Here is a 23729-nt window from a genome sequence, read left to right as displayed (position 1 = left end):
CCCTGAAGTCTGGTTTGGTTTCACAGATGATCTAGTCCAAAATTTCATAATTGACCTAAGCCCCTGACGTCCTCTTGAGAGGAGATGTAGCACTAGGTATTCGTCTTGGAATGCCTCATCTTACTAGCTCTCTCCTACCTCCCGCCACTTCTGGATGGCCTAGGGTTAAGCCAGGAGCCCAGACTCAGCATTGTCACAGCACTTATAATTTTCTTGTGGTACAAGTTAGGCCTTTTGTTGCTGCTCCTCCTTCACAATTTCTTCCAAGGCCAAGGAGATAACCCAGACTTCCCTTGGCAAGCAGCAGGACAGGATACCAAGGCACCCACAAGAGGGCAGCAAATGATTTCTATTCTAGTTTTGTTTCTTTTTAAAAGTCATTTTGCTTCTCTGACACAGAGCTTCTATGTAGTCAAGAAATAAAAATTTGATGCTGATGTGAGGAATGGGACCTGGTTTCATTTCCCTGTGTATCCTTGTTAGTACAGCTTACTGCAGAGTGTGGCAAGTCCTGGCTGGTGGTATCCTGACCCAGGCATGCAGGATGGAAAGGCCTATGGGAATGGTGCCTTTCTGTCCACTCAGCTTTTGAGGTTGGCCTTTATTCCCAAGGAAAGGAACATTGAGCCCTGCATTTAGTCTCGAATATTTATATATCTGTTCTTGTTTCAATGTCCCTTATTTGTAAAAACCCCTCAGATTGTGCCTATGACCGAATTATCAGATGCTGGTCAATTGTCAGTTTACCTACTCAGGAGCCTGAACATGGAGAGGATGTCTTGAGGGTACAGGTCCATGGAGCTGAATGCTGCCCTTTTGGTGAAGGATGTGTTCCTACCATGTAAGGTGCAGACAGGTCTAGACTGAATTGGGATTGGCTCTTAACTGTGATCCTTTGAAGACCTCTTCTGTAGGTCCTTCTCTCTCATGAAAGAGTCTTTCTCTAGTATCACAATTCAAATCAACAAATATTTATTAAGTACCAAGTCACTAGGTAGAGGCCAAAAAGGTCATAAAATGGCACTAATAACTTACTTGTTAAATGTATATTCTTAGCTCATTTGTTGACATTTCATGAATCTCCAAAACAACCTTATAGGGTTGGTTTTATCCCTGATTGGCAGATGAAGAAACTGAGGCTGTGAGAAGTTAAGCAATCTGTCACTTAGCTAGTCGAGGACCTACTGTGCCATTATATTGGTTTTCTTCCTGGGAAAGCCTTTTGTCTCAAAGACCTCATAATTTCATGCAGCAACTTTCCAACTTGGGTACACATCGGAATCACCTAGGGAGCTTTTAAAAATCCTAGTTTCAGGGCCTTATTTCCAGGCCAGTTAAATCAGAATGTGTTTGTGTGTGTTTGGGTGAGGGAGGTGTCCCAGGCACTGGCACTTAAAAAAACTCCCCAGGTGATTCCCCTGGTCAACCAGAGTTGGGAAGCCATGCTTTTGTGGATGGAAAGGGATGGGTGATGTGAAGTCCAGGCACCAAAATAAAGAGAGGTGTACATTTGTTTCAGGTGGGATTGCTTAGCAGCATTGCTCAGCTCTCTCCAGCAGGCAGCTGACTGTTCCTGTTAAGATGAGTACATGTGTAGAAGGAGCTTTCATTTGATAACAGTGATGACAGCTAAGTTTTTTGAGTGCTTGCCCCTTGTGACACAGTTTCAGGTTTGTCCATCTATTTCAACTCTGAATCATCACAACAACCTAATATAGTAGATCCTACCTTTTCATCAAGTCTGAGATGCTGTGGGTTCTAAAACGCATCACTTTAGAGCGTCTTATGTACAATAAGAAAGAAAGAAGAAAACAGTACCCCAATTTTAAATCACTATAAATTATAATTTGTTTTTCTCCCCAGAAATGTTAAGATGTGACAAAATAAGCATCTTAAAATTAATTAAATATTGTGGTGTTATCTTCACTTATAGAGCAGGAAACAGAGACATAGAAACCTGAAGTTATGTGTCCAAGATCACTCAGCTAGAAAGCATTATATTATGAGCATTTACATTCATCAATATTCTTCCATAGCATAATTTTTAAAGGTAACATTAAATTTCACATAAATATACCCTAATTACTTTAATTGCTCCTCTAATTTTGGCTGATTATATCTTGATGTACATTTTTATATGCATCTTTTCCAGGGCATTGTCAACCACGGATTAGGTGCTGACTGTTTTGCAGCCAATGATTCAGGTAGATTATCTCCATTGATTTTCCAGGCGCTATCACGTGAGAAAGATGCTGGGACATCATGGACATCGACCTTTCTCTTTTGCACAGCTTTATGTTGAACTTTGAATGGTGGGATGCTGATTGGCTGCATGTTGCTGGCTTCATTATCCAGCATCTCTAGTTCATCAGCCTCAGGTTGGTCCACTCTGCACTCACCTAACTGCCCTTTGAGACCTAATGGCCAATGACTATATAGTTGATCGGGTCATGGGTGTGTTGCTTTTCCTTCAGCACTGAGAAGTGAGTGGAGGAATATGACCGGATGGGTGGACACACTTGATGATCAGAAAAAAGTTACTAGGGCTTTTTGATTCTAGGAGGTCCAACACTCTTCACTGAAAACTCCTGATCCCTCATTGGCATGTCTACAAGTAGCCTTAGCAGGTTCTTGCCAAATCTCTCCTTCTCTTGAGTGGAGTGACACAGTTGAGGGTCAACATTGACAAAGGTGACATAGTTTATGGGGAAGGTGGCAGATTATCTCAGGTGGCTGAGAGTTGGCTGGTCACACCCGAAAGCAGTAGCCATGTGCCGAGAACCAGCTCAGCCAGGAGACTGCCACCCAGGTAAGCTGAAAGATATTGAGAGGCAGTGAGAGGCAGACATCCAGATAGTCAACAGAGTGGATCTACTCTGGGCACCAGCAGCCTGAGAGCCTGCGGGACTTGCAGCTCTCCTAGACCGGAGGCCCCAAGCAGAGATTCATCCATGCATTTATTTGCTCTTTGACAGGTGATTCTTATTAATACACAGGTGTTCTACATATACACGTAACTCAGGAATATACCAGGTAGGCAGCTGTTACCTGCCTATGACTAATTATAAGCTACGAGGTATCCTCCACAAAGGAGACATGGGGGCAGGGTAAACTTAATGTTTCTCCACAGTCATGTTCACTCTGAAGCAAGTGTACCTGGACCCTGACTTCCCTGTCCTTTATCAGTCATCTTCTTTTAGCTAAGTATTAGAGTGTTTATTCCACAAGCACTGGGGCTGCAGCAGGGACAGCAACAGACTGAAGGCTGACCATCTGGAACTGCTGGTTGTTTTCTTTCACATAAGGTAGATTGCTGATAGGTAGGCTGAACTTCTTGAGATCCCAAGGCCATTTCTGGCTTACCAGAAGTATATTACTTCAGTGTATTATTTATTGATATGTAATGAACTTACCAAAGATTAGGGGATTAGAAGAAGAACCAGTCTATCATTTCTCATTGGTTCTGTAGGTTGACTGGGCTCAGCAATGTGGTTCTGCTTAGTTGCTTGGAGTCTCTCATGTGGCTGCAGCCAGATGGTGAATGGAACTGGAGTTGTCTGAAGGCTGGAGTGGGATGCTGGGAAGACTGAACCTCCCTCCTTCTCCACGTAGCTGCTGGCCTCTCTTCTCCATGGGCCTCTCTACCAGGATTGCCAGATTACCTAAATGGCAGCTCAGGGCTCTCAAAGGAGCAAAGGGGAAGTTTCCAGACTTTCTTAAAACTTAGGCCTGCAACCGGCACACTGTCACTTCTATTTATTAAGGAGGCACAGCAACAGCCTAGATTCACAGAGAGAGTTAATAAACTACAGTTTTATGGGGGGAGTGACAGAATTTGTGGCCAGCTCTCTGTACCATGACTTGTACGTTCACTGGTCATGTTGATAAAAGCAGGCTAAGAGCTAGATCTCACCCCAAGGATTCTAGGGTATGCAATTTCCTTTGGCAAAAGTGCTGAATGGGTCTTGCATGCATTGGCAAAAATATTTTTAGGAGGAAACCAGAAAGCAAAATGGACCAAAGAGGGTGCATGGTGGTCTTTCTGCTTTCAGCATTGACCATCTAATCAAGTATAGAAAGGAGAGTGAGGCATTTTTCCAAATAAAAAATGAATTTTTATCTATAATAGCTCAAATTTGTTTGTTGTCACGTCTTGGTATTGCTTAGTTTGGTTGGTGAAGATCTTCTCTCAGTTCTTGGTGCCCTTGGAGTGCTCACAGGAGAGCCTGCTGTTGGAATGAATGGCAAGAGGGAGTCTAGACTGCATCTCCTGGAGGACATGTCCTTGTCCTACATCTTATCCGCCTTTGTAACCATTGCACCTGCCGCAATGCCTGGCACAGAATAGACAAAGAATTCATGTGGTTTGAGCTGAACTTCAAGTTGTAATGAAGGAGACAGGGCAAACCTGGCTAAGCACAAATAATGAAAAGCACAAGAGAAAATAAAAGTAATATCTTCCTACACACAGCTTCATATACTGTGAGAGATGGGACAGAATAGCAATAGGGAGAGACCTGTGACTGAAATCATAACAAATTCACTAAGAAAAACTTTAGGATGTTAATAAAAGAAAAGGGAGGGCTTAGGGGGCCAAGTGGAAAGGGGCTCAGGAAGAAGAAGAATGTAGTAATGTGGCAGCTTCTCAAACTTTTATGTGCAAGAAAATAACATAGAGATCCTGATAAAATGCAGATTCTTTTTTTTTTTTGTTTTGTTTTTTGTGATGGAGTCTTGCTCTGTCACTCAGGCTGGAGTGCAGTGGCACGATCTCAGCTCACTGCAACCTCTGCCTTCCAGGTTCAAGTGATTCTCCTGCCTCAACCTCCTGAGTAGCTGGGACTACAAATGTGTGCCACCATGGCTGACTAAGTTTTGTATTTGTAGAGATATGGTTTCACCATATGAGCCAGGCTGATCTCAAACTCCTGACCTTGTGATTTGTCTGTCTCAGCCTCCCAAAGTGCTGGGATTACAGGTGTAAGCCACTGCACTCGGCCAAAATGCAGATTCTTATTTGGTACTTCAGGGTGGGTTCTGAGAGTCTGCATTTCTAATGGGCTCCCAGGTATTGTAGGTGCTCCCTATCTGAGAAGGATCTAGTAGAAAGGAGAAAAATGAGACAAGTTGTTTTGGGTGGAGCAAAATAGGTGAAGCTTGGAGATGGGATTTAAGGGCACTGCTAATGGAATCAGGTTTCTCTGGACAGCTCTTACTTTAGGAACATCTCTCTGGTAGGGACATGATAGTGTATGAGGCAAAGCCCTTCCGGAAGGCAGGAATGTAGGAGCGAATGAGAGAGAACTGTTCCATATTTTCAACTATTCATTTTGTACCATTTCAGCATGTTGACTTAAGATGTTTTCTTAAATATTCCCCACTTAACACTCTCCTTCTCCTAGTGCATTGGGATTCTATTTCCTAGTGCATTGGGATTCTATTTCTCTAGGATCTGCCTTAAAATGGTTTCAGAGATTTATTTCTGAGGGAAATAGAGAATCTACTAATTGTGAAACCACTTGGAGATTATGAACAAAGGTTACAATAGTTCAAAATTCATTCAAAGACCAAAATGATGTTTGAAGCCCTTCAGTGGTGCACAAAGATGAGAAATACTTGAAAAATCTGTTGAAAATTGATTTCCCTTTTAAGGCTATTATTTATTTCCATTGTTCTTACATGCACAATTTTCATTTTTCCAGTTCAATATGGCAAATATTCTAAGTTGTGTGGGTTACTTCCACTTCTAAGAATATGCTTATAGTCTTCCCAATAAAATTCTGTTTGTCCTAGGAGCATGTGATACTGCGTCGTGGAGGGGGAGATTATGCCCAAGAAACCACTGACCTCTGATGTAGCTAAGTGGAGTTCCATGCCTCCATTCTATCTGAGACAGATAGGCCCCATGAACACCATTACTTCCATGGTGAGAGGTGTGTACAGACTGTAATGCGAGGTAAACACCCCAGCAGATTTATGACCCCAGCGAGCCCCAGTCACTGTTCAGATAGGGAGTATCTCCTCTTATCACATCTGTTTCATCATAATCTGAAAGATAGCAGTCAGGGTCCAAATAAATGATACAATTTGAGTTCAACTGGTGATTTTGTTTGTTTGTTTCATAGTAGTTCTTTCAAGCGTATACTCTCAAGCTGTATGAAATGTGGTGTCATGTCTTTTCTGTATAGGAACTGTTGATTTGTAACACTCATTTTCCAGATAATTGTTTTCTTTTGTCTTGTATTGCTGCAAACCACTCCCTGAAAAGCTAATACTGTATCTTCTTCCTTTTCTTCTTTTCAAGTGGTCCAGTTTAGATAAGAAAACTTGATTTCAGATTCTTATCCAAAGCCTATGCAAACCACTTTGGTTTAGAAAATTGGTCTGTAAATCTTACAGGGTCCAGGATTTTCTTGGGCACTTACTTGTTCTTAGGTAGATCAGAAATATTGATACAGTCTGGCCTTAGAATTACAACATTGCTCTCTGAAGCCAGCCTATAATTGCAAGTACTAGAATGTATTATGAAATCCAAAGGAGAGGTACTGGATGTTTTAGACTCTCAAAAGAACTCATTTCATTTCAATTTGAGGTTAAAGGTCATTCTGTTTGACGGTGAAGCTTAGTTTATCCTCTGAGGCTGTGCAGCCTTGATAAGAAGCTTTACCTGTTCTCTGGGGGCCACAGCTGAAGGCAGCCAGATGCAGGTATTGCTGCATCTGTTTTGTGTAATGAAGTTGAGCTGTGTGTGATATGTGTGGTAGCTAGTTGTAGAGAAAGCAACAGTAGTATACAGGGTGCTGATTTGCATGACTTTTCAGGAGAGAGAATGAAAAGTTTATTCATAACTGTTGCTGTTTATTTTATGACTCCTGTATACAGAGCAATGTACACTCATCATACCATTTAATTCCCTCAGTAGCCCTGCAATACAGTTGTTGTCATTTCAGTTTCCCAGTGGAGGAAACCTAGGCTCAAAGAAGAGAGGTCTTTAACTTTCTGCCAGGATGACAATGGGAGAAGCTGTCAATACAGCTAGCATTAACAGTGCCCCAAAATTAATTGGATAGGTCTCTACCCTCAACCTCATCCATCTCTTTAGCTTCTTTGTCCTTTCCCCCAATCCCACCTTTCCCCTTTGAGAATCTAGGAAGGGAGAGAGGGGTGGAAGAAGGAGAGGCAGAAAAAGAGGATGACATTAATAGTTCAAACTAGGAAAAGGACTGAATAAACTCAGAAGGAGGTGGCAAATGGAGTAAAGTTGCTTCATCTGAATCATCCAGACTGACACACACACATGAGCAGTTTTTCATGGGGGAGGAGACATGAGTGGCCTGGCCAAATTTGTCTTTGACTCTTTGAGTAGCACTGAGGGCATGGCGGCAAAGTGGGTCCCTGGGCTGAACTCTTCATGGCATCATTGACGGTATCAAGGGTGCTAGGGTGGGAGGATACAGGAATCTTCCATTATTGTAGAGAGTGCTCCCCTATTATTTAAAGGCTCTCCTATTCTTTAAAGGTTCATTAATATTCAGAGCTAAGATGGTTCCCCTGTTCCTTTTTTAGTATTGGAGCCAGACTTTGGGGGAAGCATTTCTTTTACTTTGTTAGACCTACATTCTGCCTCGGGGTGAGGATGCTGCTGCAAGCAGCTTCACAAAGCTGTGGGTTGAGGCACCGAGAAGCCTGGTTCTGGAAAGCCCGAACCTTCCTTATGGAATCCTCCACAGTGGCTCTGGTTTGCAAGGCGGCTTGTCTTCCTTCTTTGAAACTGGGTTTATTTGCTAAGTAAAGGCAGCACCATCACATCTTGCTGATGCTCTGAGCAAACATCAGTAGCAAATGATCCTCTTAAACAAGTGCAAGTGGCTGGAGGCAATGCTGGGGGCTAAAAATACGGAATGGACTAAAACCAAAAACAACTGCTCAGCCTCAATGCCACCGAACATCAGAGGGCCCCTTCAGAATACTGATGTGAGGAAGGCTTCTTAGAATGGGCAGCTGACGGAGCAGGAGAAGGGACTTCTTGCCATATGAGCAAACTGCTCACATTTGGGGGCATGGAGTCAATGACTTCAGCTCTCCTCTTTGTTTAGCTGGAGTCAGACTCAGCCACTGAGCCTGACTTGATGATGGTATAAGAGATCTGGACCCGAGCTGAAAAGGGAAGTATTTCTGTGCACAGTCTGGCTCTTTTATTTCAGCAAGCAGTACTCCCATGGGCTCAATGGGCTATTTTCCATTCTTCCCAATGGATGGCAGAAATCCTTGCTCCTGACATGAAATGGTCTATGTTTTGGTTTTGGAAAAGAAAACCGTGGATATTTTTCACGTAATCCCTGTTCAGTCTTCGCATTCCTGTCAGTAGTAGTATTCTAAATCATAGGAATTAACTTTTGTAACAGAAGCCTGGGACGGGGCTCTTTGCATGGATGGGAAGTCATGGAGTATTGACAGCTGGTGCTACTGGGTTACTAGTGTAATTGGGGCTCATACTGTGTTACTGGCTTACTAGTACACTAGGCTACTAGTGTAATTGGGGCTCATAGAAGCAAGACCACATGAAGATTCAAGCTTCTTAACCACAGAGCTATTGCAGAGTGATTGTGTTTTTAGATGACTTGTAATAGTCCACGGGATTTGCTGTTTCTACTTTTTTGGAATCCCATTTCACTTCCTGTTTCTCTTCACTGGAGTCATTAGGATCCCATTTGCTTCCCAGGTTGTCTGGTTTTCTGCCTTTGTTCTTTCCTCTCCCAAAGGCTGTATCTTGCTGGACAAACCTGCAGTTCTCAGTTCTGTCCTGGGCTTGAGGATTAAGCCTGCCCCCAGGCAGGGGGAGATTTAAAGGAGTTCCAGATCTCAGCAGCAAGCAGCCTTTGGTGCTAGTTCTGATTCCTGAAGCTGTGTGCTGGTCGTGAGATATCTTGCTCTATACCTTAGGTCTGAGAATTGAGCTTTTGTCTAGGACTAAAGATCCATTTGTTGTTGTTGTTTTCTTCTTGCAGAAAAAAATATCTGTTTGTTGTTATTTTCTTCTTAGTTTTTTGTTATTTCCCTGTGTATAAATTCTTGTTTCAACAATCTTCCATTTATTTTGGTAGTTCTCTTTGTTCTCTCTCCTTGAATACCTTCCTCCACCCGTTGATGGATGTCTCTGATGCTGCCTGCCTGTCGGGGCTGCTGAGTTTCTCCTGCATTCCTCATTCTCCTTTATAGATAAATTGATAACTCATACCTCTTTTTGGATTCTGAATAGGAAGATACATTCATTTACCCATCCATCCAGAAGTTACTGAGTCCCCCTTGTGTGCCAGGTATCATCTTCTGTGGCTATACTCTTTAGAGATCACGTTGCACCTGACAGCTCCAGCACATACAACCGCATCTATCCTTTAGCTCCACTGAGTGGGTTCAGGAATGGAACATTCTTCCCCAGTGTCAGGTCCTTCCATCTTCTCTACTTAGTTTTATTTTACTGAGATTTCTCATTTGCCCACATGTGACAGAATCTTCAACGTTTTCATTTTTTCTTTTATGACTCTGGTCACCATTATGGAAATATGTAGTTGAACATTTAAAACTTGTTATTATTAACTTTGTGACATTTCTTCAACTTTGTTTATTAAGATTCATGATCTGGTCAATATATATATAATTCTATTGTTTCAGATAAGTTCAAATTTCTTTAAGTTGCACAATTAGTTCATATTAATTCCACTCCTACCTTTGTCTTAAAAGTTTTAATGTTGTGCCTGAGAAATTTTGTATCACTGTCAAAATCTCTCGTATTTTAAAGTTCCTTATGAAAGGAAAAAACAAGGTCAAAAAGAATAATGCTTTGCCAAATTCAGACAACATCAAAGACTGACAAAACTAGAGGGAAAACCATTCAGTGCTCTCTCTTCAGACTACTCAATAGGTATTATTTTTCACTTTTCCAAATAAATTGCTTAAAATTGTTTTCTTTGAAGCAGTGGGTTTGTTATGCAAAACAGTAAAGTGGTAGAAAAAAGTTAAAAAATTAGAAGGACATTATAAAATTATTTGGTTTAAGGGAGTATAGAAAGACATAATAGTCTAAAAACATGGCAAAGTAGTTTTTACTTAAAAAATAATGGCATGTATAATAAGTCAGTCCAATTGCAAGTGCTAAATGCAAAATTAAGTGCTAAAGTCATTGAACTGGTAGAATACTAGAATTTCTCAAGAGCAAGAGATTGGTAGGCTTTGAGGAAGATTGTTGGGATATGTATGACATTCTGTAGGCAGAGGTCCCTGAATTAGGGTGGAGACATTTAAAGACAAGCAGATCCCACTGGAATCCCAGATCCTTTCCATTTAAGCTTTCAGTCAGAGTATTCTGAATGAGCACTTGAATAGTTAGTTCCTCTGGGCAAAGTCCTTAGATGTGGTGGCTGAAAGCCGGTCTTATTATTTCCACAGTCCTCCTTCTCTCTCTTAACTTTCTAATAATTCCCTTGATTCCCAAATGAAATGTTTCTGTCCCGTCAGAGTCTTTGATCTGGCATGTTAGCGTCACATCACATTGCGTCACCTGCTCTCCTCTCTTCTTGCTGTATCATCTTACTCTGTTTCTTCTGAACTGCATGTCCCTTCACATTTGGATGACTATGTTTGAAAGAGCTGTCTCGACATTTTCCCTATTGTATCATGTGTCTCGTGCTCCCACTCTCTGCTGGAAATGAGAATGCATAGTTAAAAGAACCCCAAACATTTTAGTTAACAAGATAGGATGGAAACCTTCTTATGTGTGCCATGCATTGGAATACGTTTGAAGAGACACTCTTAAAAAACAAAGCAGCTCTCTTTAAAGTGTTGCATGTACATTCATTTAAAGTAGTTAAACATATAGTTTAGAAAACTCTAAATTCTGTATAGACTCTGATTGGTTCATTTTATTCTGCTTTAAAAACTATTGTTTAGCTAAGATCTACCTATTAAATTATACAATTTTCTCTGTTCTTTATTACAGCATGATATATATTATTTATTATAGAGTAGTCTTATAGTATATTATATGTTAAGTATAATTACAGTCATCTGAACGCTTATCAAATTTACAATAGATTCTACTTATTAAGTGCATACTATGTGGAATAGTGGTTTTTAAACTTGGATGCTGCACCTCAGAATCACCTAGGGAGATTAAAAAAATCCCAATACTCAGGCCACACTCCAGATCAATTTAATGAGGCTCTCTGGGGGTGGAACTCAATTATTAGTATTTCTTTATGTTCCTCAGATGATTTAAAGCTGTAGTCAAGTTTGAGAACTGGTGATATATAGCTTTGCTACTGATAGCTTGGGCTGTGTACCAGCAGAATTGGTATCACCTGAGAGCTTGTTGGAACTCTCACACCCCATCCCAGTCTTACTGAATCAGAGCCTGGATTTTATCAATATTCCAAGATGTTTTCTCTTTTCTTTCTTTCTTTTTTTTTTTTGAGATGGAGTTTCACTCTTATTGCCCAGGCTGGAGTGCAATGGCACGATCTCAGCACACTGCAACCTCTGCCTTTCAGGTTCAAGCAATTATCCTGCCTCAGCCTCCCAAGTAGCTGGGATTACAGGCATGAGCCACCACATCTGGCTAATTTTTTTGTAATTTTAGTAGAGACGTGGTTCTCTTTGTTCGTCAGGCTGGTCTCGAACTCCTGACCTCAGTTGGTCTGCCCATCTTGGCCTCCCAAAGTGTTGGGATTATAGGCGTGAGCCACTGTGCCTGGCCCAAGATGTTTTCATATGCACTTTAAGGTTTCAGGAGCACTGATGGACTCTGAAGGGCACACTGCTAAGCATTTTTAAGTCATTCATTTATAAACAATTTATTAAGCTCCCACAATGTGCTGGGCACTGTGGAAGGCTTAAAGTTATCACTACCCAGCAAGGCGACATTTCAGTATTGTTTTAGGGACAATTAAAGCTTGGACAGATTAGATAGCTCAAAACAGGCTCAGCCACAGTTTGAACCCTGGTCTGTGGTACTCTAAAACACAGTCTTTCCCCATAGCACCACGCTGCTTTGAAGTATAGATTTTTGACATTTTTTATAGTAAACCAAATCGACAATAATTCTTAAACCTTTACCTTGTTAATAAAACCCTTTGACTCTATCAAGAAAAGAATTAAATGCAAGATTGATGAAACAATTATAATTTTTTAGAAAAAAATATAGTAAGGTAAAGAGTTGTTTTTCAGTTACTGATGCAGAAGGCAGGAGGCAGGATAAAAATATTTCCTTTTGGTTATGAGTGAGTCCCAGGGGATGCACTGAATATTCATTTTAAAAAGAAAATATCCTTAGTTAGTTATGTGGGGGCTCTAGTGTGCCTGACTTCGGTAACTGGTCTGGAAGAACCAAAATTGCCTGTAGGGGAGCTTCACATAATTCTTCATACATTCTTGTCATCTTGCTCAGTTTGCCTCAAAGACATCATTCTGGGGCTACTTGCACAAAGATTTTGTGTAAGCAATTCATAGGAATTCTGGTAGCTAAGATGCGAAGAATATTTGATATGACTGGAAATGTGCTCAGCGATGTATATTGTATGTACTGATATTATTTCAACCAAATAATACTAATGATCTGCCACTGTAGGTCTCTTCCACAAATCTAACTTTTGTCTATACTGTGTCAGTTTGCTTCCCAAATTAGAGATGGTTTTAATGAAATGCTTCTAAGACATATTAGATATGGTAGAAGGGAATAGGTAAAACAAACCCAACCTTTTTAGTTAATTATTATTTTTTTTAAAAACCATGAATGTGCAACAGGTTTTAAAAATTACTGTTTAATATTCCATTCTTTGGATATCTTGTAACTTGCTTCACTATCACCAGGCTTTAGGATATCTTTCTTTTCTGTTTTATATAAACCTGTTTCTTCATAAATCTTTGCTCATAATTAAAAAAATTTCCTTAGGATCGATTTCCTAAGTGGCAAGAGTGAGTCAAAGAGTATAAACACTACTTTCTACAATCGGAAAGACAATGTATTCATCGATAATGAGAAATATAATAAAAAGACCATTCATCAACAGTTTCCCCTTGTCACAGAGAAGTGCAGATATTTTGAAGGCTCATAATACGTTTTGTGAAGTTTTCTTCCAGAGGACTTGTGCAAGTGTAAATTTGCACCAAAGAGGTAGCATCTGAACACCAGAGCCTCCCCAGGCCTTGTGATGGGGCATTTGTGTGGTGGGACAACCACTGGAATGGGCAGATTGGAGGGGGTGTGGTAGGATGGGGAGTTAACCCTCGCTCTGCACCTTTGAGCTCTGGGATGTTGGCAATCATCTGTAGTTACTGTTTTCTGCAAAACTCCCTCACACTAGTTAGCAAAAACAGGAATTTCAAGAGTATGGAGCAAGCCATAGGCCCAACTGGATCCAGTAGCTCTATGGATGTCAATAGAGCATTGTTGCTCTCCCAGATTTTCTTTTTCTCTTTGGAGTCATTTTCAGGTTGAATTTTTCTACTTTGTGGCGAAATATATGCCTAGGCAGTTTCAAACTTAGACATTACTCATGAATAGCAATTGAGGGTAAAAGGAATGAAGTCCCCCCCCTCTGTATCTATGTGAATTCCTGAAAATAATTTGAATTGACTGTGTTTGTGTCACAGATTCATCCCTGAACCAAGCTTTATGCCCTGCAGGATGTGTATTCTAATGGGCCATCCAGAATTATATGCCCATGGTACATTTTCTTCTGCTTTTTGAAGAAAGTGTTAGGTAAGAGCTAGCTGCTAAGTTATACATTCTCTCTGCTCTTTATTACAGCATGGTGTATGCAATTTATGTTAGAAAAGTATTATAGGATGTATGTTAGGCATGATCACAGTCATTTGGACCCTCATCAAAATTATAATTACAATCAGTCCTACTTACTAAGTACATACTACATGAAACAGTGGTTTTCAAACTTGGGTGCTGTACTTCAGAAGCACTTAGGTAGAATAAAAAGGATGCTCAGGCCACACCCTAGACTTATTAAATGAGAATAGATTTCTCTCTTCCAGATAGGGAAGGGAAACTAGCTTCCCAAAGAATTAGAGGATAGCCAAAAAGGTAAACAATGTAAAAGGCAGAAATCATTCCTTGTGTGATTCTCTGGGCTCCAGTTTCTTCAACAATAAAATAAAGAAAAATTTAAAAGTCTCTAAATTTCTTTAAAAAACTTTACTGGGGCTCACGCCTATAATCCCAGCACTTTGGGACACTGAGGCGGGTGGATCATGAGGTCAAGAGATTGAGGCCATCCTGGTCAACAAGGTGAAACCCCGTCTCTACTAAAAAAAAAAAAAAAATACAAAAATTAGCTGGGCATGGTGGTGCGCACCTGTAGTCCCAGCTACTTGGGAGGCTGAGGCAGGAGAATTGCTTGAACCCAGGAGGCAGAGGTTGTGGTGAGCTGAGATCGTGCCATTGCACTCCAGTCTGGGTAACAACAGCAAAACTCTGTCTCAAAACAAAACAAAACAAAAAAACTTTATTGATTGATCTGATCCTAAAACTAATATATGTTGGTATAAAATTAAAACAAGGAGCTAGAGAAGATGGCGCTATAGGAGCAACTCAGGATTGCAGCTCCCAGTGAAAGCACAGAGGGTGAGGGGATGCCGCATTTCCACTTGGATCTTTATTGCCCACAGACCAGGAGATTCCCAGGTGTAGGAGCCCCATGGGCCACCAGCATAGCTGTATGGGCCGGCGTGACTGTTTCGGCTGGTGCTGCAGCGCAGTGGCACTCCGTACAAAATACGCTGGTCTGGTTGCCCTGTTAAACTGGCAATTGGAGATTTGGGAAGGCAGATTAGCATATTCGTCTGATTAAATGGTACTTAATCAGTAAGCCAGGCCAGGAGATTCCGGGGCAGTGACATAATTTCAGCCGGCGGAGTGGGTCACCACATAGGAAATCACACAGATCCTGGTGCCCTTTCAACAGGCAACTGGAACACCTGGGAAAGAGTCAACCGTTCAACTTAAAAAACAAAAAAGGGCTCTGAGGCAGGGACCCAGGCGATCAGGCTCGGCAGATTCCACCCCCACAAAAACAAACAAAACAGCAATTGGAAATGCTTGGGGTTGAGAGTTTCATGGCAAGCACAGCTGAACCCAGGATGGTGCAGCTTGGTGGGGGAGGGGCGTCTGCCATTCCCGAGGCACTCCACCCCTACGGAGGTACTTTGCCATTGCTGACACAGCCTGCCATTGCCGAGGCAACCTGCCATAATAGAGAGAGTCTGCCATTACAGACGTGGACCACCATCGCCATGGCAGTTCTAACCACACCCATATAAACAGGGCTACAGGGAATTACACACGGCAGCAGGGTGGAGCCCATGGCAGCAGGGCGGAGCCCAGAGCAGCTCAGAATAGCCTCGGCAGGCAGGCAGTGACTAGACTGCGTCCTTGCTGGGCAGGACAGTGCAAGGGATACTCATAAATAAAGCCCTAACTTTCCGGGACAGAGCACCTGAGGGAAAAAAAGGGGCTTTATGAGTTCTGCTGCAGCAGACTTGAACATACCTGCCTAGAGTCCTGAATGAACAATGGAGCTCACAACTCAGCACTTGAGCTCCTATAAAGTACAGATTGTCTCCTCAAGCAGCTCCCTGACCCCCGTATATCCAAAGAGTCACCTCAAAAAGGACTGATCAGACTGACATTTGGTGGGCATCATTCTGGGACAAAGATAGCAGAAGAAGAAACTGGTAGCAACCCTCACTGTTCGGCAGCTGCTACAGGTGTTCCCCAGGCAAGCAGGGCCTGGAGTGGACCTCAGCAGTCCTACAGCAGAGGGGCTAGACTGTTAGAAGGAAAACTAAGAAACAGAAATACTTCATCATCACAATATGGATGTCCACTCAGAGACCCAATTGGAAAGTCAGCAACTACTCAGATGACAGGTGGATAAATTCACAAAGATGGGAAGAAACCAGCGCAAAAAGGAGGAAAACACCTGAAACTGGAACACCTCGCCTCCTACAAGGGACCACAACCCCTCACCAGCAAGGGAACAAAGCTGGATGGAGAATGAGTGTGATGAAATGACAGAATCAGACTTCAGAAGGTGGATAATGAGAAAATTCCATGAGCTAAAAGAACACGTTCTAACTCAATGCAAAGAAACTAAGAACATTGAAAAAAGATTTGAGGAAATGATAAGAAGAATGGACACCTTAGAGAGGAATATGAGTGAATTGATGGAGCTGAAAAACACAACACGAGAACTTTGTGAAGCATGCACAAGTCTCAACAGCCAAATTGACCAAGCAGAAGAAAGGATATCAGAGGTAGAAGATAAACTCAATGAAATAAAATGAGAAGGCAGGATTAGAGAAAAAAGTGCAAAAAGGAATGAACAAAGTCTCCAAGAAATGTCGGACCATGTGAAGAGACCTAATCTACGTTTGATAGGTGTACCTGAATGTGATGAAGAGAATGAATCCCAGCTGGAAAATACTCTTCAGGATATTATCCAGGAAAATATCCCCAACCTAGAAAGGTAGGCCAATATTCAAGTCCAGGAAATACAGAGAACACCACAATGATATTCCTCAAGAAGAGCAACCCCAAGGCACATAATCGTCAGATTCACCAAGGTTGAAATGAAGGAGAAAATGCTAAGGGCAGCCAGAGAGAAAGGTCAGGTCACCCACAAAGGGAAGCCCATCAGACTCACAGCAGATCTCTTGGCAGAAACCCTACAAGCCAGAAGAGAGTGGGGGCCAATATTCAACATCCTTAAAGAAAAGAACTGTCAACCCAGAATTTCATGTCCAGCCAAACTGAGCTTCGTAAGTGAAGGAAAAATAAAGTCCTTTGTGAACAAGAAGTACTCAGAGATTTTGTCACCACCAGGCCAGCTTTATAAGAGCTCCTGAAAGAGGCACCACACATAGAAACAACCAGTACCAGCCATTCCAAGAACATACCAAATGCTAAAGAGCAACAACAAAATGAAGAATCTGCATCAACTAATGGGCAAAACAGCCAGCTAGCATCAAAATGGCAGTATCAAATACACACATAACAATATTACCCTAAATGTAAATGGGCTAAATGCACCAATCAAAAGACACAGAATGGCAAATTGGATAAAAAGCCAAAACCCATCAGTGTGCTGTATCCAGGAAACCCATCTCACAAGCAAGGATATACAAAGGCTCAAAATAAAGGGATGGAGGAAGATTTACCAAGCAAACAGAGAGCAAAAAAAAAAAAAAAAAAAAACCAAAAAAGCAGGAGTTGCAGTTCTCATCTCTGATAAAATAGACTTTAAAGCAACAAAGATCAAAAGAGACAAAGAAGGTCATTACATAATGGTAAAAGGATCGATACAACAAGAAGAGCTAACGATCCTAAATATATATGGACCCAATACAGGAGCACCCAGATATATAAGGCAAGTTCTTAATGACTTCCAAAGAGACTTAGACTCCCACACAATAATAGTGGGAGACTTTAACAATCCACTGTCAATATTAGACAGATCAACGAGACAGAAAATTAACAAGGATATCCAGGGCTTGAACTCAGACCTGGAACAAGTAAACCTGATAGACATTTACAGAACTCTCCACCCCAAATCCACAGAATATACATTCTTCTCAGCACCGCATCACACCTACTCTAAAATTGACCACATAATTGGAAGTAAAGCACTCCTTAGCAAATGCAAAAGAACGGAAATCATAAGAAACAGTCTCTCAGACCATAGTGCAATCAAGTTAGAACTCAGAATTCAGAAACTAACTCAGAACCACACAGCTTCATGGAAACTGAACAACTGGCTCTTGAATGTTGACTGGGTAAACAATGAAATCAAGGCAGAAATAAAGAAGTTCTTCAAAACCAATGAGAATGAAGACACAACATACCAGAATCTCTGGGACACATTTAAAGCAGTGTGTTTTAAAGTTTCCTATAGAGGAAAATATATAGCAATAAGTGCCCACATGAGAAGAGTGGAGAGATCCAAAATTGACACCCTATCATCAAAATTGAAAGAGCTAGAGGAGCAAGATAAAAAAAAAAAAAACTCAAAAGCTAGCAGAAGACAAGAAATAGCTAAGATCAGAGCAGAACTGAAGGAGATAGAGACATTAAAAACCCTTCAAAAAATCAATAAATCCAAGAGCTATATTTTTGAAAAGATCAACAAATAGACCACTAGCCAGACTGATAAAAAAGAAAAGAGAGAACAACCAAATAGATGCAATAAAAAATGATAAAGGGGAAATCACCACAGATTCCACAGAAATTCAAACCATCATCAGAGAATATTACAAACAACTCTATGCACATAAACTAGTAAACCTGGAAGAAATGGATAAATTCCTGGACACTTGTGTCCTCCCAAGCCTAAACCAGGAGGAAGCCAAAACTATGAATAGACCAGTAACAAGGTCTGAAGTTAAGGCAGCAATTAAGAGCCTACCACACAAAAAAAACCCAGGTCCAGATGGGTTCACAGCCAAATTCTAGCAGACAAACAAAGAGGAACTATTACCATTCCTTCTGAAACTATTCCAAATAATCCAAAAAGAGGGAATCCTTCCCAAATCATTTTATGGGACCAACATCATCCTGATACCAAAACCTGGCAGAGACTCAACAAGAAAAGAAAACTTCAGGCCAATATCCATGATGAACATAGACGCAAAAATCTTTAATAAAATACTGGCAAGCCGATTGCAACCGCACATCAAAAAGCTTATCCACCATGATCAAGTAGGATTCATCCCGGGTATGCAAGGCTGGTTCAACATACACAAGTCTATAAACGTAATTCACCACATAAACAGAACCAAAAACAAAAACCACATGATTATCTCAATTGATGCAGAGAAGGCCTTTGACAAAATTCAACAGCTCTTTATGCTAAAAACCCTCAATAAACTCGGTATTGATGGAACATATCTCAAAATAATAAAAGCTATTTATGACAAACCAACAGCCAATATCATACAGAATGGGCAAAAACTGGAAGCATTCCCTTTGAAATCAAGCAGTAGACAAGGATGCCCTCTATCACCACTCCTATTCAATATAGTACTGGAAGTTCTAGCCAGAGCAATCAGGCAAGAAAAAGAAATAAAGGGTATTCAAATAGGAAAGGAGGAAGCCAAATTGTCTCTATTTGTAGATGACATGATAATATATCTACAAGACCCCATCGTCTTAGCCCAAAAACCCCTGAAACTGGTAAGCAACTTCAGCAAAGTCTCAGGATAAAAAATCAATGTGCAAAAATCACAAGCATTCCTATATACCAATAACAGACTGAAAGAGAGCCAAATCAAGAACAAACTGCCATTCACAATTGCTACAAAGAGAATAAAATACCTAGGAATACAACTAACAAGGAACGTAAAGGACCTCTTCAAGGAGAACTAGAAATCACTGCTCAACAAAATAAGAGAGGACACAAACAGATGGAGAAACAGTCCATGTTCATGGTTTGGAAGAATCAATATCATGAAAATGTCCATACTGCCTAAAGTAATTTACAGACTCAACGCTATCCCCATCAAGCTACCAATGACCTTCTTCACAAAACTGGAAAAAACCATCTTAAACTTCATATGGAACCAAAAGAGAGCCCGCATAGCCAAGTCAATTCTAAGCAAAAAGAACCCAGTGGGAGGCATCACACTACCGGACTTCAAACTATATTACAAGGCTACAGTAATCAAAACAGCATGGTACTTGTACCAAAACAGAGATATAGACCAATGGAACAGAACAGAGGCATCGGAGGCAACACAACATATCTACGGCCATATAATCTTTGATAAACCTGACAAAAACAAGCAATGGGGAAAGGATTCTCTGTTTAATAAATGGTGTTGGGAAAACTGGCTAGCCATGTGCAGAAAGCAGAAACTGGACCCCTTCCTGAAACCTTACACTAAAATTAACTCCAGATGGATTAAAGACTTAAACATAAGACCTGGCACCATAAAAACCCTAGAAGAAAATCTAGGCAAAACCATTCAAGACATAGGAGTAGGCAAGGACTTCATGACCAAAACACCAAAAGCACTGGCACCAAAAGCCAAAATAGACAAATGGGACCTAATCAAACTCCACAGCTTCTGCACGGCAAAAGAAACAGTCACTAGAGTGAATCGGCAACCAACAGAATGGGAAAAAATTTTTGCAGTCTACCCATCTGACAAAGGGCTGATATCCAGAATTTACAAAGAACTTAGAAAGATTTACAAGAAAAAAACAAGCCCATTCAAAAATGGACAAAGGATATGAACAGACACTTTACAAAAGAAGACATACATGAGGCCAACAAACATATGAAAAAATGCTCATCATCACTGGTCATTAGAGAAATGCAAATCAAAACCACATTGAGATACCATCTCACGCCAGTTAGAATGGCAATCATTAAAAAATCTGGAGACAACAGATGCTGGAGAGGATGAGGAGAAATAGGAACACTTTTACACTGCTGGTGGGAGTGTAAATTAGTTCAACCATTGTGGAAGACAGTGTGGTGATTCCTCAAGGCCTTAGAAATAGAAATTCCATTTGACCCAGCAATCCCATTACTGGGTATATATCCAAAGGACTATAAATCGTTCTACTATAAGGACACATGCACACGAATGTTCATTGAAACACTGTTTACAATAGCAAAGACCTGGAAGCAACCCAAATGCCCATCGATGATAGACTGGACTGGGAAAATGTGGCACATATACACCATGGAATATTATGCAGCAATCAAAAATGATGAGTTTGTGTTCTTTGTAGGGACATGGATGAATCTGGAGAATATCATTCTCAGCAAACTGACACAAGAACAGAAAATGAAATACCGCATGTTCTCACTCGTAGGCAGGTGATGAACAATGAGAACACATGGACACAGAGAGGGGAGCACTACACACTGGGGTCTATTGGGGGGAATAGGGGAGGGACAGCTTGGGGAGAAATGCCAGATATTGGTGAAGGGGAGGAAGGCAGCAAATCACCCTGCCACGTGTGTACCTATGCAACTATCTTGCATGTTCTGCACATGTACCCCAAAACCTAAAATGCAATTAAAAGAAAATTAATATATAAATTTATAGTATAAAAGAGGAAAACCACCGAATCACCTCCAATTTAGTATTTTCTAGGTTTTTTTTTTGCCATGCATAGCCAATAGTTATTTTATAAAATTTTATCTACTATTGGGTTATTACTTTTATATTTGATAATATATACTGGATATTTACCTTGATGAATGTACCATGCTTATTTAACCAAACCCATTTGACTGGTTGCATTGATGAATGTACTATATTTATTTAACCGATCCCTTTTGATGGCTTATTTTTAGTTTTTGGCTATTGTAAAGAATTGGGTAATACATTTTGTGTTTTTTATACTATTACTTGAAGGACATATTTCTGTAAGTGAAACTGATGTATCAAAACGTATGTGTATTTTAAATATAAGTATAATATTATTATACTAATAACCTTACAATCAAGAAACTGATATTCAGAGACTATGTTCCAAGGTATTAGGCCATTTCCTCGCTGCTGATAAAGACATACCTGAGACTGGGTAATTTACAATGAAAAAGAGGTTTAATGGACAGTTTCACATGGCTGGGGAGGCCTCAAAATCATGGCAGAAGGTAAAAGGCATGGCTCACATGGTGGCAGGCAAGAGAATGAGAGCCAAGTGAAAAGATAAACCCCTTATTAAATCATCAGACCTCATGAGACTTATTCACTACCATGAGAACAGTATAGGGAAAACCACCCCCATGACTCAATTCTCTTCCACCAGGTCCCTCCCACAACATGTGGAAATTATGGGAGCTAGAATTCAAGATGAGATTTGGGTGGGGACACAGCCAAACCATATTAGTTACCCAGCTAAACAGTGGCAGTGGAGACCATGCTTTCTCCATTGCCACCCACAGCCTCTCTGGACAGTCTCTGAGGCACTTCATCACAATGACATGTGCCCAAAGAGGAGGAGCCTAGCCTATGTCTCAGGGGTTTGGGGATTGGGATTATGTCCTGGAGTATTTGGAGATAAACTTCTTACCTCTCATGACAGTGCATGTGAAGAATTTCTAGTGGCCAAGCAGATGTGAATGTGTAAAGTTTGGCAGGATCTTTACTTGTGAAGACCACTGAAAACCCAGGTGGAGGAGACAGATGAAATTGCAGGGTTATATACTCCCTTCGTGTTGAAATTGAACCCAGGGTAGACCTGGGTTCAGCTAAAGATGGGAGGAGGGCTTAGGCTGCCACTTATGCTTCAATCTAGGTGACTCAGTTCTTATCTGTTTCGTATATTGTGCATCTAGGTAAGATTTCTCTTAACAGGAATTTTGACCTTAAAAAGCTTGGAAATCACTGATGTAGTTTAATATTCCACATTGCAATGAGAAAACAGGCTGTGCCAGGGTTTCTAGATGTATTAGTCTGTTCTCACACTGCAAAAAGAACTACCTGAGACTGAAGAATTTATGAAGAAAAGAGCTTTAATGGACTCACAGTTCCACAGGCTGTGCAGAAGCAAGGCTGCGAGGCCTCAGGAGACTTATAATCATGGCAGATGGTGAAAAGGAAGCAAGCACATCTTGCCATGGTGGAGCAGGAGAGAGAGAAAGAGCAAGGAGTAACTGCCCACGCACTTTTACACCATCAGATCTCATTAGAGCTCACTCACTATCATGAGTGCAGTGTGGGAAAAATCACCCCATGATTCAGTCACTTCCCACCAAGTCCCTCCTCCCACATGTGGGGATTATAATCTGATCTGAGATTTGGGTGGGCACAGAGCCAAACCATTTCCCCAGATAAAATTCAGGATGATAAATCAAATTTGAATTTCAAACGAAAAAAGTAATTTTAAAGTATTAGTATATCTCAAATATTGCATGGGACATATTTATATTAAAACTAATTCATAAACTGGGCATGGTGGCTCACACCTTTAATCCCAGTGTTTTGGGAAGCTGAGATGGGAGGATTGCTTGAGGCCAGGAGTTCAAGACCGGCCTGGGCAACATAGTGAGACTCCTGTCTCTACAAAAATAAAAATAAAAATAAATTAGCTGGAAGTGGTCACATGTAGCTATATTCCTAGTTACTCAGGAGGCTGACGTGGGAGGCTTGCTTAAAGTCCAGGAGTTTGAAGATACAGTGAGCTATGATTGTGCCACTGCACTCCAGCCTGAGCAACAGAGAGAGACCTCATCTCTTAAAAAAAATTACAAGAATTTATTTTTGCTAAATCTGGCAGCCTTAGGCCTGGAGAACATAACTGCCCTGCCCAGGAGATGGTCAAGCCTGATGAGCGGAAGCAGGTAAGGGTGGGGCTGGTTCACATGAATGCCCTCTTGTCCAGAAGTGGGCTTTAGCTGGACTATCTCGTATACAAGTATAGATCGTTTCTTGCTGGGGGCCTAGAGATTCACCATAGCCACATCTGCTTACAGGCTAGTATGAGAGGTAAGTCGAGTCAGGCCTGGGTGAGGCTGGGACCCTGCTGGCCTCTGCCATGTAGGACCTCCTCCCTGTGTATTTTCTGTCCTCCCTTCTCAGCCATGCCCTGGGGTCTGGGGGCTTTGCAGTCCATGGCACTGAGGGTGGAGGGTGGTCTAGCACTGGTGCTTGGAGAAGGGGACACACTGAATCCTTGTCATTAAAGCTTCCAGCTTTCTCTAAAG

The 23729-nt window shown here is 41.2% G+C and overlaps 1 long non-coding RNA gene across 3 annotated transcripts in view; it reads left to right on the top strand.

Moving 5' to 3' along the window:
• The window catches only part of LOC118152926 (uncharacterized), a 250062-nt gene that overhangs the window by 10250 nt on the left and 216083 nt on the right, over positions 1 to 23729 (top strand). The window contains exon 2 of one of the 3 annotated variants that reach the window (XR_008480759.2): positions 2153 to 2378. The exons of the other annotated variants lie outside the window; for them this stretch is intronic. This is a non-coding gene — a long non-coding RNA (uncharacterized LOC118152926). The remainder of the gene's footprint in view (positions 1 to 2152; positions 2379 to 23729) is intronic. 3 annotated transcript variants of the gene reach the window in all.

Source organism: Callithrix jacchus, chromosome 4, assembly GCF_049354715.1.
Source record: "Callithrix jacchus isolate 240 chromosome 4, calJac240_pri, whole genome shotgun sequence".
Classification (NCBI taxonomy): domain Eukaryota; kingdom Metazoa; phylum Chordata; class Mammalia; order Primates; family Cebidae; genus Callithrix; species Callithrix jacchus.
The sequence above is the reverse complement of the archived record's forward strand: the minus strand, read 5'-3'. Positions and strand labels throughout refer to the sequence as shown.